The sequence below is a fragment of the Triticum dicoccoides genome, chromosome 7B (genome assembly GCF_002162155.2).
Source record: "Triticum dicoccoides isolate Atlit2015 ecotype Zavitan chromosome 7B, WEW_v2.0, whole genome shotgun sequence".
NCBI classification, from domain to species: Eukaryota; Viridiplantae; Streptophyta; class Magnoliopsida; order Poales; family Poaceae; genus Triticum; species Triticum dicoccoides.
In genome coordinates this window covers 350,856,679-350,874,710 of record NC_041393.1, presented here as the reverse complement: position 1 = coordinate 350,874,710, position 18,032 = coordinate 350,856,679, and the positions used below count along the sequence as shown (strand labels likewise).

Below are 18,032 nucleotides of genomic sequence, written 5' to 3'. Positions count from 1 at the left end.
GGTCTGCACTATTTTTTGTGCACAGGAAAATGATCCAGCCGGACTATATCCTTTGACGTCACCTCGGCTGGACGGGGGGCTTCGTCAACACTTCATTACCCCATGCCGGGGACTTCGGCATCACTCTGCCGTCCTGCATTGACCGTGCTATGTCACCACTTCGGAGTGCCGAGCTCCTTGCTCCGCCACCTCGAGACCAGCTTGGGGGATGGAACCTTGTCCCGCATCAAGCTCGAACCGCGTCGTCAATACCGAACACATTAACCAGCTAAGTTGCCTTCATGCTCAAAGTTTTAAATTTCTAACTTGTGTTCGGTTCGACCAAGAATTATACTTTTTTGTAAAAAAGTTGCTTGTAAAAAATTTCCTTGTCGAAACTTTGTTCGCACACACTTGACGCGCTACCCGCGCTCATTATACCTGGGGGCTTCTTTAACAGAAGCTTATTAATACGGGCTTTATGCCCAACACATGTGTCACACTTCCGCATGTACCTTTTATTCACCATTATATGCATCGATATGACTTAAGTTTTGGCCAAGCTGGGTTGCCTGGCTCCTGTGCTTACCCCTACATTCCCGATTGTTCGACTAGGTGGTAAAGGGAGCACCTCTGCGATTGTTACTATCGGGTCAGCCGGATGTGTACCTCAGACTGGGTGAAGCCGAAAGCTAGCGTTCTTAAGGGAATACTCGGTCGGTGAACTAAAAGATGATTTCTTACCTATTTATTTACCTGTCCCCAGATGTTTTTCTGCTCTTTTCGCAGTCCGGACATGCACTTTAGGGCATGCCTCCCAGGGAAATGAACCCCTAACGGAACTATTCTCCCTGGAAGATGTTTCTTACTAACCATGTAATATAACATAACTAGTTGGGCACTTGTCTGATAAAGCACTAATGACCCATACGCCTGGTCTCCACGCATGCCCCGGTTTTTATAACCGCGAGGGTATTCGGACACACTCCGGACTATTGGGTCCAGAGGTTGAAGCGAAAAGGTCCGCTACGACAAACGATCTACAATCCGGCTAGAAGGCATTCTAAATGTCACCTTACATTTTATAGTCAACTTTTACCCAAGTCGCTTGGGGGCTCTTATGTTTATTTGAGCCGTTTCATACTAAGTGTTTTTCTTCTTAGTCGTTGCAAAGCTAAAGCACGGCAGAAGCATTTTTTTTCTAAAGTCCAATTTTCGGATTGGCACCGAACACTTGATCTAGTTCGGACATTAATCTTTTGAATAAGTTTTTTGGCTTTTCGAGCCCATGGCACTTTTAAACTATTTCTGTGTTTTCAGCACAAGTCTCGCAGTGCAACGCCGGACACCTTTTGAGATTCGGCAAAAACATTCTCGGATATTGCTATATATGCATCAGTTTCGAATTGTGTCTTCGGTCAATAGTTGGGTTGCCCGGCTCCCGCGCTTGCCTCCTACATTCCGCTTTGTTCGGCTAGGTATGCAAAGGGAGAACCACTGCGATTGTGCTTCCAGCTCGCATGGTCAAGCACCTCAGTGGAGAAAGCCGAAAACTGACTGTCACAATAGGTGTAAACTGGTCAGCGATCCGATGACTATATTAAATGACGGGCCATTCATTGGCCGAAGTGTTTCCGGCTTGACCTTGACTGTCGCCGAACACTATCGGGGGCTATTAACTGGCCTCCCAAACTAAATCCTCGATATTTTGCTCTTACATTGGAGCAGAGGTTTCATGATCATGCTTAGCATGACAACCCAAAGAAAGGAACCGATAGCGGGACTATTTTCTCTGGAAGACATTTCTTCTGTTAAACAGTAATATAACATGTCTCTCCGCGTACCTTTGTTTAGAAAGCCATATGACCAGATTGCCTTGTTTGTCGTAAATCTTTGCCCTCATAAAGGCTTTATAAAGTAGGACAAACACTCCTCGGCTACCGGCCGAGGAGGTTGAAGCCCATGGTCGGTTAACAAAGTTTTGTACAATGCGGATCCGAGCATTAATGAGATAAAGTATTTGGATACATTGAGTCATTACACATAATTTGTGATTTTACTATGGATATTGATCCTTAATTCGGCCACCCGTGCCTGCATTAAGGCTCGGGGGCTACTGGGCTTCGGGCTTATTATTTACAAATATTAAAGGGGTACATTGATCCCCTGATCTGGTGTTGCCACCCGACCAGTGTCTCGGGGGCTACTGCATTGCTTGTTCTATGCAGAAAATCTTAAGTGCAATACAGTTTCCGAGGAGATTTTGATCCTCAGGTTGGTCGGCCACACCCAACCTGAGTCTCGAGGACTGAGCACGCCGCTTTTTGTGTCCCGAAGTATTCTACCGAGCTAGGACTTGATCCTCAGACCGATTTTGCAAATCAACCTGAGTCTCAGCGGCTACGGGGATCAGCGGTCTTATGTCATCCTTCAGGTGCATCTCGGGTTTTAGACCGATACATACCTTGAGGGATACTGGCTATATATCTCGTCAGAGAATAAATTACATCAATAAAAAACATTGACCAAAAATCAGCCCATGACCGAGGTGCTTAACCACCTCGGAAGCAGTTCGACATATAGCTCGGATGCAAGTGGCTGGCTCCTTAGAGGGCATTTCCGGCTTTAAGCTCGGTTAAACTCCTTCAAACTTCTTTGAACCAAGGTGATTTATGACACCTCGAATAAAGTCCGGCGTTGGAGCTCGGATACATAGTCCGGCGTTAGAGCTGGGAAGCAGTCCGGCATTGGTGCTCGGCTGCAAAAGATACCTCGAATGCAGTCCGGCGTTGGAGCTCGGACGCAAGAGGACGTTGCCACCTGGGAACAACTTCAAACCCGAGGCATGGCATAAAAATAACAAGGCATTGATAAAGGCCATAAACTTAAAGGGGCTCCTCGGATACCCAATGCGTAAACTCGTCGAATGCATTTCGGCGATCCTCAAGATAGAAGATTTGTTGAACCAGTTTTCAAGACCGACAACCGGAGATGAAGAACAGTTCAGAAGAATCGAGGAGCGTCCCTAACTTGAAGACCGGTTCAGGGGGCTACTGACGGTGTCCTGGACTAGGGGGTACTCAATGCGTCGTCTCCCGATCAGTTGGATTGGGCCGAGGACCCCCATGGCCGTATACTCATGGGCCAGTCCGGACAGCTGCCGCATACAAGGAAGAATCAACAAGACTTGGCGATCAAGACAAGGACCCCCCCATCGGCGTATTCGGCTAGGACTCTTGTTATCCTAGGCCTCTGGTGCATTATATAAACCGGGGCCAGGCTAGTCGATAGACATATACAACAACAAGCATGCCATAGGCTAGCTTTTTGGGTTTAGCCTCTACGATCTCGTGGTAGATCTACTCTTGTACTACCCATATCATCAATATTAATCAAGCATGACGTAGGGTTTTACCTCCATCGAGAGGGCCCGAACCTGGGTAAAACATCGTGTCCCTTGCCTCCTGTTACCATTGATCCTAAGACGCACTGCTTGGGACCCCCTACCTGAGATCCGCTGGTTTTGACACCGACAAGCACCATGTTTATTTTAGAGTGTAGCTTGGCGGATCATAGCTTCGAGAGAAATCTTGAAGAACAATTGAAGGATGAAAGGAATCCTTGACGAACCACCATATAGAACCTCCATGAAGAACTCCAGTAATAAAAGGATGATAGAAAGAAAGAGAGGTTGAAAACACAAGGTGAACCCTTGCAATGATTTAGATGGAGCTTCGCGACAAGATAATTGAGAGAGCTTGGAACTCCGAAAAGAAAGATGAAGCCTCTCGAACCGAGAATGTGATATGATGACCAACTCCGGAAAGAAAGATGAATCACTTATAATCAAGAATTTATTCATCATGAATAATCTCCGGAAGAAAAGAATTGAATCACCTCGAGGAAATAAGCATAAGATTTATTGTATGCTTATCCTTCATCAAATTAAATTGATGACAAGCAATGGATTTGGCATACTACTTATTCCCGTAGAAAGGATTAAGAGAGATATAGCGCAAACTTGAGAAGGTATTGATGGAACCACCGGCGGGATTGGAAACAACGAATGAATTGATATGATAACAAAGGAAGTGAAATCTTGAACGAACCACCGTAAAAATTGAAAATGAAAGTAGAAAAGGCACAATTCACCGGGAAGAATTGGAAAACGAATGAAGATACTTGAGGGGATTTAAATACATGAGAATGAAGAGGTCATGAACTGATTAGAGGGTATTTGAACGATGCACCGGTAGAATATGGAGAAGGAGAGCTAAAAGCTGAGAATGAAAAATTATGACATGATGGCTTCGGAGAATCAATCTGAAAAGACTCTTGAATTGCTCCGGATGGGTGAAAAGAATTTAAGAGAGCCATTAATCTTCGAGAGAAGGGACGGGATTTAGAGGAAATACTTCTTTGGTCTTCAAAATCCGAGAATGATGACGATAAACACCACCATGAATTGTTGAGACACTCCAGAATGAAAATTAGAAAGGTTGAACCAATGACGAAAGAATTTGAAAGATCTTGGAGAAGGACATATGACTTATGATAATTCATTCTTACGTCAAACTCGAAAAGAATTAGGAATGGCTCCGGAATAATTAGAAGAGTCAGGTAAGATCCTGGGAAAAGACCTGTGGGTTATGGCCCACTCAAAAGGAAACATCGTTGAACGATTGATTGAAAGGGGGGATTGCACCGGTTGAATTAAATGACTTGAATGGGATAATAATCTCCAAAGAGCTTGAATGGATTAAGAATGGAAAACATGAATCTTATGAGATATCTTGAGCACTTCAGGAAAAATGAATAGCGAGAATTGAAAGATTAAGAGGTGCATCGGCATGGGATCGCATTTGAAACGTGGAAAAGGGATATGATCAACACCGAGAGCTTGAGTTAAATCCACCGAAAAAGAATACGAGAATGAAGAATGATGAACTTGAAGCTGTTGAGCATCTTCATGGGAAATCACCGGATAAGAACATTGACGGAAAAGAATGGAGAGTCTTCCCATCAATAAAATGGATACCCGATTAAGAAATCTGAGTCCTTGAAGAAAAGGGTGGGAGGGCGGGGAAAACAAAGACAACTTGGAATGGATGAAACAAACACCGGTGAGAAAACTTAGAGTTGATCTTGCGGATGTTGAAAAGATCTGATCCACTTGAAGAGAAGCACGCCGGTTGGAAAAGAATTAACATGACAATCTCGGTGATCAAAAGGATTAGTACTCCCATAGAAATATGAGAACACCGCTTGAAAGGTATGGAATCAACACTTGACATTGAAGCAACTCAAATATCACAAATAAAACTAAACAAAGGATTTGGCTTGCAGAATAAGGCGGAACAAATACATATGATAGAGATTTACCCAATCCCATATCATGCATCTGTCGGAAAGATATTCTAGGAGCTACTTGAATTCCCACCTATAAACTCCCGAAACTTTCTGGTTATGCAATCAGGTGTTGGGGATACAGGGGAAGCAATATATCTCACCCAAACTAACAATACCTACATCCAAGCTGTATCCATCCATCAACACATAACCAAGAAACCTTCGGAAATCGTGTACCTCGACCTTCGAAAAGCATCCATTATGCGAGCTATGGCAATACTCCCAAACTCCCCAGTACTGGGTGACGTCGAGGTTATCTCACCAACAACTGCATAAAAGAGATTTTCGATGTCGGCAAAACTCAGGTATCCCAGAACTGCAATGATAAAATTGTGATGATAACACCTCGGAGCTCAACTCCCCGGGTCACTGCCACATAAAAGACAGGAGGCACCAAGAATAATGTTCTCGTCACAAAACCATCGGAACGATTCCAAGATACCCACGTGATCCTAAAAAAAATTAGTGAAATTTGAGGAGAGGAAAGGCAAAACATCTATGTTAGGAGACCTCACCAGAGCGACGAAGGGGCTGAGGAGTAAAAAGAATCCTACTCTCCGATATATATAATCCTAAGACCCAAAATAGTTTTCTTCTAGACTCAACAACGGCCAACAATCAAGGGGGATCCTATGGTCGGTCGAGGCTCTGATACCAACTTGTCACGCCCAATATGCGGTTCTATCCTTGGTGGGACCTTCGAGTCTCTTTAGGATAGTATCGCATATTGGGCGTGACACCTAGCCCCATCACCTAGCCGCCCCAATGGCGCTTGTCTTGGCCAATTTTTACTGAACTGTCTTGTGTTCGTTCGTGGTTATGGGGGGATTGTTCGTCCAGCCGCCATCAATCTAACATGTCGCTGTGAGGCAAGTTTGGATCTGGCCGGAGACTGGATAGAACTGCACACCCCTGTTGGTTGAGATGCACGCCCCTGTGGGCAGAATTGCATGCCCAACACCCGCTCCTGCCCGCCTCACCCCCTCCCACCCCCTGCCCCCTTTCTCCACCTCACGCTTGCAGTCCATTAGGTGTGCGCTGCAGTTCCTTTTTCTTTTGTTTTTTACAAAGAAAATATTTTTTGTGCAGATGGGATGGGCGTCGCTAGCGTGCAATTTGCATTTGATGTGCTCACGATTCATGCTGCTCACAGGGTCTCACCGGCGAAGGCTCGTGTTCTGCAGTTCTCTTGCGCATCCATTGTTGCTTCAGTGATCGTGGTGCTCACTGATGCCTCATCCCTATGTAGTTTTTTCCAAGGATCTCTTTGTAGGGTGAGAGCGCTTCATGTAGTTCGGTATCTGTAACCGTGTAGTGCAACAAACAGGGCGTGCGCGGGGCAAAGTAGTGCAACATCGGTAGCCGAACAAATCAGCTTAACACAAGGCGGTTTGTTGGATTCATTCATGTTTGTCCCAGCAGTGCAGTTGACTTGCAGCAGTTCGGGGTGTCTCTCGTTGCAGCTCGGTTGGGTCGTCGGTGTACTAGGCGAGCATGTGAGAGGACCATGCGCATCTAGTTTGATTCCGGCCGTGCGACGCTGCAGTACAGATGTGTGCGCCATGCATTTTTCTGCATTTCACTTGGTGTGGACGTGCAACTTGGCGACTGTGGACGTGCAGCTCGAAGGCGCGCGTGTTGCGGTTCAGTGCTCGTGCAGGTGCAGCTCGTCATCGCGGGCGCACTGCAGTTCTTTATTGTTGATTTTCCAGATTTACAAAGACGTTGTAAGAAAAAAATTCAAAACTCACTCGACTAAAAATTGAACACATGCAGTGCATTCGGTTTTCAGATGTGGTTCACTTTTGAGAGTGATGATGTTCACTTGTGCCGAACATGAAAGTGCTAAAAATTTAGCGCAACAACAAAGATAGTAATGAGGTTCACTTTGATATATGTCATGGTTCACTTGCCTCCTCTCTACGGTCCACTCTCGATAAAAAAAATTTGAAAAAAAAGATAACAAAAACTCGTCTGAGAAAAATTTACGTTTGAGAAAAGAAATCATGAAGTTCGCTTGGCCGTCCGATGCAGTGCGGTTTTCAGTCTAAAAGCAGTGCGGTTTTCTTCCTTGTTTTCAAAAATTTATGTCCCACAAAAAAGAAACCATGCAATTCTCTTACCCGTGAGATGCAGTGCGGTTTTCCGTCCGATGCAGTGCGGTTTTCAGTCGGATGAAGTACCCACGTCGATTGGGTGTCGCGAAAAACAGAGTGTCCACATTTCGGTAAATTCAAAATTCCTCTTAAACCATAAAGAATTAAAGAGAGTGTTTAACATGAAACAGTTGCGTATCGTCGATATCTTTCCAATGTAGTATCATTTGAATCATTCCGACCAGCGGTTTGCAAACATATCGTGAAAAACTGCTGCTGCCACTCGTCGTCCATCGCGCAATTCTCAAAATTAACTTAAAACCGTAAGGAATCTCAAAAATATTTCAACATATGAATGTTGCGCCTCGTTCGTAGCTTTCCAACGGCGTACCGCACGCCTCGTTTCGACAAACAGTTCAAAAACTGGAGCGAAAACAATACCGAATTTTTTTAAAAAACTTGAAAAACAGAATTCTGCGATTTAGTAAATTTGAAACTTCTCTTAAACCGTAACGAATTAGAGAAAGATTTATATATGAAAAAGATGCGCCTCAATGATATCTATCCAACGGCGTATCATTTGCTTCATTCCGACAAGCGGTTTAGAAACTAACGCGAAAAAATGCTCGCTGCCACTCGTCATCCGCCGTACCATTTTCAAAACTGCTCTTAAACCGTGTGGAATCTCGAAAAGTATTCAACATGTCGAAGTTGTGCCTAATCCATAGCTTTTCAACGGTATATTACACGCCTCATTCCGATAAACGTTTAAAAAATTAGAGCGAAAATACTACCGAAAAAATAACGCGTGCAGTTTTTTCCGACGAGAAGTTCACTCGTGTGAGTACTGCAGCACACTTGGTTCAAAGAATGACGTGCACTTGCGTTCAGCGTGCAGTGCGGAAGTGGTGTGCAGAATAGTTATTCTGCTAATATTAGCAGAATAGACCGTCTGTATATATATATATATATATATATATATATATATATATATATATATATATATATATATATATATATATATATACACTCACTTTGTCTCTCTATCTATTTGTCTCTCGGTTGACCTCGCTTTCTCACGCCATATCTTCCACACATTGAAGCTACCTTTTCATCCGTCGCAGAGCTGGAGCTATTTACATTGCGAGGGGGACTCCAACCATGGATTAATTTGTGAAGGCATTTATTCCGGTGGGTTTATATTATATTTTTGTAACATTCGCCCACAACTACTCCCAACAGCGTTGCAACCCCCGCACTTCCCCCAATTGATTTTCCCATGCCTCGGTCATCACTCTCTCGCACGTCCTTTCTCACCTTCAACGTCGCCCCATGGTATTTTTGCAAAAGAAACTCTCTTTACTTATTACTCCCTCCGTCCGAAAATACTTGTCATCAAAATGGATAAAAAGAGATGTATCTAGAACTAATATATGTCTAGATACATGTCCTTTTATCCATTTTGATGATAAGTATTTCCGGATGGAGGGAGTACAAATTAGCTACAAAACTACACACCGATAGTCCACCTGTAATGGAAGAAATTTCGACGCACAAATTAAAGTGCTACAAACTACACACCGAGGGGCCCACCTATCATGGAATGAATTTGGACCCACATATAAATTAAAAATTAAAAAGGACGAGGATCAAACATGCGACCACGGCCTTCAATAGGCAACATTGTACTTCAATGTTTGTTGTACCCCCTCTATTGATATAATATTGTTATATTACCACAGCCTATTTAATGGATAACATGTTTTAATATTATTTTTAGTACATTAATGGGACCAACTCATTAGCACGTACTATTCGCCTTCACTTACTGGTGGGTTCCATGTATGCTCCCTCTCTCTCCATCTCTCTCTCCCTCTCTCCCTCCCTCCCTCTCTCTCTCTCTCTCTCTCTCTCTCTCTCTCTCTCCTCCCCTTCTACATTTAGACGCATGGGCAAACACGAAGAACTCGTGGGCGATGTTGTTGTTGACCATATCTGGACGCGTTCACAAGTTACAGCACCAGTTTCATGTACTAGTAGTACAACTCAATGTGTATGTGCAATGCACGTTAATTTGGAATTGACTTCCCTAAGAAAATATTTGCAATTGACGTGGTATTTAATATGAAATGCTTGCGATTAGAAGGAATACATGTGGCTTGATGACGTTTTATATTTAACTTGATACGGCTCTAGCAGAACATTCAATCGATCAAACCATAGATTTCATTCAGTCTGACTCAGACTTCGCATTCATACTACGATCATCTAAAATAAACGGAAATGATAACGGTCGAATTTTAAGCATGGCAATCCGAACATTTTTCATGGAAAATTTAGATGACGCGGTGGCAGCGGGGGCGTCTTGCAGTGGAAAGCGACTCCTCTGCCGTGCTCTGTGTGTCATCGGGCCATTGACCGACAGCGACAGTGACGGCGGCGTCTTGCACCGTTGTTGGCGTACTCCTGGACGTTGGTCCTAGCTTCAAGGAAGGCCAGAATGTTATGGACTTCGGTCTCCAGGAGAGAGTCAACTGGCGGGGGGAGGCGACAGGCGTTGGTGCAAGGAAGCGGTCAGCGGCGGCCATCCATGCCGCTGATGGGGGCACTGGCACCCATGCGGGGACAGGCGCTAGCAATGGCGCGTCGGAGACATTTGTGTGCATGGGCACCGGCACGGGTGCATGTGTCAGTGCACGCACAGGCGCATGCGTTGGCAGGTGCACGAGCGCGTGAAAGTCGGCGGGGACCACGTGGAACCCCGTGTCATCAAGCTCGGCGACCATGTGCGGCTCCCAGCCCATCAATGCCACGGGGATGGTTGCTGCCGCAGTTGGGGCGACGGGAGCGGGGACAGACGCGACATCTTCTCGCAAGGCCAGTTCAAGCTCGTCCCAAAGCGGGGTGTCTTCCTCAAGAAACTAGAAGACTAAGGGCAGACCAGCGTGATGCAGCATGGCGTACGGTTAGGCCAGGCTAGTTAGTGGTAGATGACAGGAGAATCGGAGAGGAAGAGAGAAGATTGTAGCGATACCGGGTAGTGCGGGGGTGATTCTAAAATGCGGCACCGGTGCCTTTAAAATTGGGGGTAGTTGAGACGAAGGTGGGCGGCGGAGCCTGGTTAAAGGGCTCGCCTCTCGGTGAGCCTGCGCAGCGGCCTGCTCGAATGCCTCCCGATCAGCCAGCGCAGCGGTCTGCTCGCACACCTCCTGTCGACTCACACGCTTTCTCAGACGACACCTGCCGATGAGAAGCGGGACTCGTGGTGGCACATAAATGCCCACTGTTTGAATAGTGAAAGCTTTCGCCTTAACGTGACAGGTCTTTTGTTCAAAAATACCTTGGCTCTTCATTTGTGCGACTTCTCATAAGCAGCTTGTCTCAAATTGAACCAAAAAAATGCGACAGCATATTTGTGCCATATCACGAGACCATGCTCAATTTCATGAATTTCAGGTCACTTTTGGATTTTCTAAAATTTAAAATCCTTGATTTGAAACAATATCATAACCTGCATCATGCAATAAATTTTCAAGCGATACATCTTTACAGTTGTAGATGTTAATATTTTTTAAGAAAGGATTTGGTCAAACATTTTGCTTAGTTAGACTTCAGACAAGTTATATGTAGAGTAAAAGATAATCCCTCCGTACCAGTGGATTGCCTGATATATTAACTCAAGTACTAGGAACGAACAAACGGGGCTCAATTCTGTGCTCATCCTGGTGTAGTACTCCTAAGTACTACTAGGTAATGGAGTTGACGGCTGACCGTTGGTACCAATGACCGAGGGAATTGAACCACGCTCGGCACGATAGGTAATATTGTCTGGTGCTACCTCTTGAGCACTGCATTGGTTTTCCCTTGAAGAGGAAAGGGTGATGCAACAAAGTAGCATAAGTATTTCCCTCAGTTTTTGAGAACCAAGGTATCAATCCAGTAGGAGGCTCCACATAAGTCCCTCATACATAAACAAACAAACAAGAACCTCGCAACCAATGCGATAAAGGGGTTGTCAATCCCTTCACGGTAACTTGCGAAAGTGAGATCAGATAGAGATAATAAGATAAGATAGATATTTTTGGTATTTTTATGATATAGATTGGAAAATGAAGATGCAAATAAAAGTAGATAGGAAACTTATATGATAAAAGATAGACCCGGGGGCCATAGGTTTCACTAGTGGATTCTCTCAAGATAGCATAAGTATTACGGTGGGTGAAAAAATTACTGTTGAGCAATTGATAGAAAAGTGCATAGTTATGAGAATATCTAGGCATGATCATGTATATAGGCATCATTTCCGCAACAAGTAGATCGAAATGATTCTGCATCTACTACTATTACTCCACACATCGACCGACTCCTGCCTGCATCTAGAGTATTAAGTTCATGAAGAACAGAGTAACGCATTAAGAAAGATGACATGATGTAGAGGGATAAACTCATGCAATATGATATAAACCCCATCTTTTTATCCTCGATGGCAACAATACTATACGTGCCTTGCTGCCCCTGCTGTCACTGGGAAAGGACACCGCAAGATTGAACCCAAAGCTAAGAACTTCTCCTATTGCAAGAAACATCAATCTAGTAGGCCAACCAAACTGATAATTTGAAGAGACTTGCAAAGATAACCAATCATACATAAAAGAATTCAGAGGAGATTCAAATACTTCTCATAGATAAACTTGATCATAAAACCACAATTCATCCGATCTCGACAAACACACCGCAAAAAGAGTTACATCGAATAGATCTCCAAGAAGATCAAGGAGAACTTTGTATTGAGATTGAAAGAGAGAGAAGAAGCCATCTAGCTAATAACTATGGACCCGAAGGTCTATGGTAAACTACTCACAACTCATCGGAGAGGCCTTGGAGATGATGTAGAGGCCCTCCATGGTCGATCCCCCTCCGGCGGAGCGCCGGCGAAGTCTCCAAGATGGGATCTCGCGGATACAGAAGATTGCAGTTGTGGAAATAGTTTTTCGTGGTGCTCTTGGATGTTTTCGGCGTATGTGGATATATATAGGTGGAAGAAGTACGTCGGTTGAGCCACGAGGCGCCCACGAGGGTGGGGCGCGCGCCCACCCTACTAGGGCGCGCCGGGCACCCTCGTGGCTGCCTCGTTTGGTGCGTGACGTCCACTCCAAGTCTCCTGGATTGCATTTGTTCCAAAAAGATCGCTCCCGAAGGTTTCATTCCGTTTGGACTCCGTTTGATATTCCTTTTCTTCGAAACACTGGAATAGGCAAAAAACAGCAATTCGGGCTGGTCCTCCGGTTAGTAGGTTAGTCCCAAAAATGATATAAAAGTGTAAAGTAAAGCCCATAAACATCCAAAACGGGTAATATAATAGCATGGAACAATAAAAAATTATATATATGTTGGAGACGTATCAAGCATCCCCAAGCTTAATTCCTGCTCGTCCTAGAGTAGGTAAATGATAAAAACAGAATTTTTGATGTGGAATGCTACCTAGAATAATTTTCAATGTAATTTTCTTTATTGTCGCATGAATGTTCAGATCCAAATGATTCAAAACAAAAGTTTATATTGACATAAGAAATAGTAATACTTCAAGCATACTAACTAAGCAATCATGTCTTCTCAAAATAACATGGCTAAAGAAAGTTCATCCCTACAAAATCATATAGTTAGGCTATGTTTCATTTTCATCACACAAAAAACTCCCATCAAGAACAACCCCGGTTTCAGCCAAGCAATTGGTTCATACATTTTAACGCGCTTCAGCTTTTTTCAACTCTCACGCAATACATGAGCGTGAGCCATGGATATAGCACTATGGGTGGAATAGAACATGATGATGGAGGTTGTGTGGAGAAGACAAAAAGGAGAAAGTCTCACATTGACGAGGCTAATCAATGGGCTATGGAGATGCCCATCAATTGATGTCAACATGAGGAGTAGGGATTGCCATGCATGGATGCACTAGAGCTATAAATGTATGAAAGCTCAACAAAAGAAACTAAGTGGGTGTGCATCCAACTTGCTTGCTCACGAAGACCTAGGGCATTTTGAGGAGGCCCATCGTTGGAATATACAAGCCAAGTTCTATAATGAAAAATTCCCACTAGTATGTGAAAGTAACAACATAAGAGACTCTCTATATGAAGAACATGGTGCTACTTTGAAGCACAAGTGTGGAAAAGGATAGTAACATTGTCCCCCCTTTTTTTGGGCCTTTCTTTTTTTATTTGGACTTTCTTTTTTTATTTTTTTTCTTTGGCCCTTGTTTGACTCAAAACTAGAACAAGATATGACTCTACATGAATGCCTCAGGCACTTTTCCATGCAAATACCTAGGTTTGCCGCTCACCTTGCGGAAACAATCGGCAGCGCAGTTGGCCTGTCTGGTGGACCAACTGGGAGATGCTTTGCCACGGTGGAAAGCTTCAAAGATGCCGCGGAGTGGGAGGATGTTGTTGATCAAGGCCGTACTATGTGCGATACCATTACACGCAATGCTTGCACTTGACCTGCCGTAGAAGACGATCAAAGCAATGAATAAGATCTGCCGCAGCTTTTTATGGTGTGCCGAAGCCTAGTCAAATGGAGGACGATGCGCGGTGGCTTGGGAGCAGGTTTGCACGCCGATGTGGGCTGGTGGGCTTGGGATTCCAAACCTAAAAAGGCTTAATGTGGCGACGCAAGCCCGTTGGCCGTGGTTGCAGAAGACTGACACTACGAGGCCGTGGGCAGAGTTCTCGCTCAAAGTGCCAGAGGGTTCAAGGCAGCTCTGCCGCGCGGCCATGAGGACGACAATTGGAAGCGGCACTGAGGCGCTATTTTGGGAGGACAAATGGATGGAGGGGGAGAGGATGCAAGATATCTGCCCGCAACTCTATGCCATGGTGAAAAAAAGAACGAGGCTAAGCTGCACTGTCGCCCAAGCTTTGGATGGCCACAGGTGGGCACGGGATGTTGGACCACAGATGTCAGCCGAGGCGCTGAACGAGTATATGCAGATATGGGTGATGGTGGCGCAAGTGGAGCTACAGCCAGGTCGGCAGGACCTGGTGACGTGGTCTTGGAGCGGCAATGGAGAGTTCACTACGAACTCTGCCTATAATGCCAAGTTCTGGGGGCGGCAATTGGTGCCATCGGCGGATTTCAACTGGAAGGCCAAGGCGCCATTGAGGTGCCGATTCTTCATGTGGACGGCCATCCGGGACAGATGCTGGACTTCCGACCGGCTAGCGAGGCGAGGACTTGAACATCAGGATCGTTGCCCCCTTTGCGACCAGGAGGAAGAAACCATGGGGCACATTATGCTGCGATGCGTGTTTACGAGAGAGGTTTGGACGACAGTCTTGCTATGCATGGGCAAGCAAGAGTGGATCCCCACGACTGAGATGAGCATGACCAGTTGGTGTGCGGAGAAGGGAGGGACATCACGGAGAAGGCGGAGCTAGGAAGGCATCCTCATTCTTGTCATGTGGGAAATTTGGAAACACGGTAATGCGATAATCTTCGATGGGGATCTGCCATCCAAAAATGTGGTGCTGCTACGGGTGTGCAACGAAGGGAGAGCGTGGAAGGAGGCAGGGATTTTGAAAGGGATCACTGAAGATTTCTTCGTCGCGATGGAACGGTGGGCTAGATTAGAGGTAGCACCAATTTAGTCTCGGTATAGGTGGTGGAGGTATGGGTGGTGTCGTGTGCATGTATCTCATGTAACTGATGTGGAGGGGCTCTTTACCCCACTCCTCTCTCTTTATAATATAGTACGCACATCTAGTGCGTATTCGAGAAAAAAAAAACTCGAACCACCTCGGTGCCCCCTCTCCCGCGATCGCCCGCGCCATCCGTCTCTCCCTCTCTATCCTCCCTGCTATCTCCGACACCGCCGCTCCAGTAGCCAGGCTGTCGCCATCTCACATCCTGCAACTTATTTGGGCGCAGATGTCGCAGTCTGCCGAGGATGACGCCCAGTTGGAGCGCCGCCTCACCGCCTACAAGCACCGCCGCCACCTTCGCTTCCCGGACCAAGATGGAATAGGCGCCGCTGCCTAGGCCGATGATCTGCCTGCGTGCGCCCGCTGCTTAGGGGAGCATCTGCATCAACCTGCCACGGTGTCCATCGATCTTCCATGCGTCCGCCTAACCCCAACCTGCAGAACGGCTGTTGCATCTTCTCTATGCATTATTCCCCAACTCTCATCACCCTTGCATGGAAACCATGTCCTCGTACCCTCCTTAGCCTCCTGATCTTCCTCTCCCATCTCTCAAGCTCCAACAATGGCTGCTTGCTGACTTTTGTACTCGGCACCTCCACCGCCGTGTGGAATTTTTTAACTCACATGTCAAGCATTTTCTATGAGCGTCCTTCTCCTTTTATCAATGCTTGAAAAATGATTACCAACGAGTGGTGTTTTATTTGCAGATATGATGATTTAGGCAATACTGCTAGGAAGAAAAAGATGATGAGCTATCAACTCAGATCTGATGGTGCAAGTCCAATTGGTGGCTGGCCTTTTGTTGTGTTAGTTGTTGGATGCTGGCTCGTTATAATTTTCCTTCTTTTCAATTGTGCTCTCACGAGTCCTATAATGTTTATATGGTAACCTGATCTCAGCTTCATATAAATCGATTTTTCAGAAGTTACTATCATCCTTGGATTTGTCAGGAATGGGAATAACTAGCTATGAAAGGGATAGGAAATGACATGGATAATGGGCTCAAGAAGTTCACTTATTTGCGGTAAAATAATGTTTATGATAACTGATGGATTCCACAATCACTAATCAATTGTTGGTGCTTGTGCAGGTGTTAGTTAGTTATTGTTTATGTTTTTCTTTATTTCATCTGAATTGGAGTTGTCTTCCTGTGTTTCCTTGAACTGCATGTTGAATGGTTCATGAAATGGATGATGTACACACATCAAGATTTTTTTTATCTAGCTGGCTGCAGGTTCTGTGACTGGTTGGACGATGCTGTCGCCTAGCAATGGCAAGGACTGATCACCTGCTGCTGCACTAAGTCACTATTGGTCAAGACCTTGAGTTGCAAGCATAATTCATGGGCTTATGGTAAGGATGTGATGGTGTTGGTTTATGGCGATTCATCCCTGTCTAATTCTATGATTTGGTCGGTTTATGGCAAGGATGTGATGGTTTATGATTTCTTAGATACACAAAATTCACAGTGCATTTTGAGTACACGGATACTGGCCTCAATAAGTTCATCCTTGCTCACCACCAGATCCACGAGAAGATCCTGGCCCGCACCGTCAAGATATACCCTCCATAGTGTTACAGAACTTGGTCCTTACTTGGTGGTTGGTGAACTGGTGATGTTGTTTCTGCAGAGACTGATGTACGAGCTCCACAAGGGTGAATGACATGTCATTTTTAGTTCAGTACAAAAGGGCATAGTCAGTTTAGCATTGGCTCACAAGAGTGAAAATTTATTTTTATATGTGATGAGACTATGCCCCAATCAATAATTAAATGAAGAATCAGCTTATCATTCTTGGCAGTTAGGATTCAGTATAGAAAATTTATAATCTGGTAATGCAAAGTCTACCAATAACCAAATTGATTACACTCTGAAAACAGGGGTTACGCAGTAACCAACTCCATTATGTGCATACAACTGGTCTGTAGGTTGATCTCTTTAATAATTTCTGTACAAAAACATGCTCTGTTGTTTGCAAATTGTACTCTGAATATATTTTTACATCATTTCCAGTTATTAATTCGCTTGCAATAAAACGCATTTCTTGTTGTCATGCTTCAGGAAAACTGCATGTCTTACAAGTTTTGAAGCTTGACATGCTTCAGGAAATTTGAAGACGATGAAGCCAGGATAGTGGTGACATTTCTCTAATATGGGCATACAACTTCATTAAAGGTTGACAGAAGATGTTTGCTTGCCCCTCCATAAATTGACCCTGACATACGGATTGAGGGTCTGAATCCACATAGTGGTAGACGTACTCTACCAAATGTATCGTCTGATAGACAGTTCAATGGTTGGTGTACTTCAAGATTTATTAGAATCAGAGTAAATACTTGATCATTTTGGTATGTCTTATTATGCTTCACATTCCTGTGTAAACTTGATTTTCCTCATGTATTATATGGGCATGCTCTCCAAATTAATGAACCTGACAAACATTCACCAAATTATGACCATCTTCATGTGAAAAGAGAGACCATGTGATGAAGGTCTCCACAAGGTATATCTGTTTCCAAGGAATTATGAGAAGTGCTTACTTTTTCGATCATTTTACTGCGCATTCTTCTTATACAGTGTATTTCAGGGTTCTTATACCATGTTTGTATTTACAGAAAGTGCAATCTGATACCCAAAGATTTGACAGTCTTATTTAGAAAATTTAGAGATTTTCCCCCCTCTGTTAGTTGTTTCCTCTTCAAATGGAGGAAATAAATGTATTCTTAACAATCATGCTCCCATTCTCCACAATGGAATCGTTCATTATAGTCAACTAGGAGTATTAGTTTTTCTAATGGATAACTCTTTGGGTTCAAATACCTTTTCTCCTGCTGGTGAGAATGA

The 18,032-nt window shown here is 44.5% G+C and overlaps 1 long non-coding RNA gene across 2 annotated transcripts; it reads left to right on the top strand.

The window, feature by feature from the left end:
• The first annotated feature begins 15,284 nt into the window (after window positions 1–15,284).
• LOC119341575 lies at window positions 15,285–17,578 on the top strand. Of its 2 annotated transcripts, XR_005165180.1 has the most exons (4): window positions 15,285–15,993; window positions 16,110–16,540; window positions 16,713–16,826; window positions 17,250–17,578. It is a non-coding gene; the product is annotated as an uncharacterized LOC119341575 (long non-coding RNA). The 2 variants fall into 2 exon arrangements; XR_005165179.1 differs by having other exon boundaries at window positions 15,285–16,540.
• Window positions 17,579–18,032: the final 454 nt, after the last annotated feature.